Source organism: Rhagoletis pomonella, unplaced genomic scaffold, assembly GCF_013731165.1.
Source record: "Rhagoletis pomonella isolate Grant_MI unplaced genomic scaffold, Rhpom_1.0 Rhpom_scaffold_00006, whole genome shotgun sequence".
NCBI classification, from domain to species: Eukaryota; Metazoa; Arthropoda; class Insecta; order Diptera; family Tephritidae; genus Rhagoletis; species Rhagoletis pomonella.
In genome coordinates, this window is record NW_023458560.1 from 6,684,301 (window position 1) to 6,685,357 (window position 1,057).

At 39.7% G+C, this 1,057-nt stretch overlaps 1 protein-coding gene across 1 annotated transcript in view; it reads left to right on the forward strand.

Annotated features, from left to right (window-relative positions):
* LOC118741541 (phospholipase A2 group XV-like) overlaps window positions 1-1,057 on the forward strand; it is a 14,334-nt gene that overhangs the window by 1,383 nt on the left and 11,894 nt on the right. The window lies entirely within an intron of this gene.

Here is a 1,057-nt window from a genome sequence, read left to right on the forward strand (position 1 = left end):
AAAAAAAACGCATAAAATTTGCAAAATCTCATCGGTTCTTTATTTGAAACGTTAGATTGGTCCATGACATTTACTTTTTGAAGATAATTTCATTTAAATGTTGACCGCGGCTGCGTCTTAGGTGGTCCATTCGGAAAGTCCAATTTTGGGCAACTTTTTCGAGCATTTCGGCCGGAATAGCCCGAATTTCTTCGGAAATGTTGTCTTCCAAAGCTGGAATAGTTGCTGGCTTATTTCTGTAGACTTTAGACTTGACGTAGCCCCACAAAAAATAGTCTAAAGGCGTCAAATCGCATGATCTTGGTGGCCAACTTACCGGTCCATTTCTTGAGATGAATTGTTCTCCGAAGTTTTCCCTCAAAATGGCCATAGAATCGCGAGCTGTGTGGCATGTAGCGCCATCTTGTTGAAACCACATGTCAACCAAGTTCAGTTCTTCCATTTTTGGCAACAAAAAGTTTGTTAGCATCGAACGGTAGCGATCGCCATTCACCGTAACGTTGCGTCCAACAGCATCTTTGAAAAAATACGGTCCAATGATTCCACCAGCGTACAAACCACACCAAACAGTGCATTTTTCGGGATGCATGGGCAGTTCTTGAACGGCTTCTGGTTGCTCTTCACTCCAAATGCGGCAATTTTGCTTATTTACGAAGCCATTCAACCAGAAATGAGCCTCATCGCTGAACAAAATTTGTCGATAAAAAAGCGGATTTTCTGCCAACTTTTCTAGGTAATAAAATTCAATGATTTGCAAGCGTTGCTCGTTAGTAAGTCTATTCATGATGAAATGTCAAAGCATACTGAGCATCTTTCTCTTTGACACCATGTCTGAAATCCCACGTGATCTGTCAAATACTAATGCATGAAAATCCTAACCTCAAAAAAATCACCCGTTAGTTGTATTCACTCCTGAGGAAGGCACGGGGTTGTGTGCTGCTATTTAATGGCCTTCCTCAGACTTTTTCTTAGATTTCAGGGTTGTGTGCTGCATTATTATTAGATAAATTAATTTAAGCATTTCACAAATCGTGATTTTATTAAAAGAAAATTATAA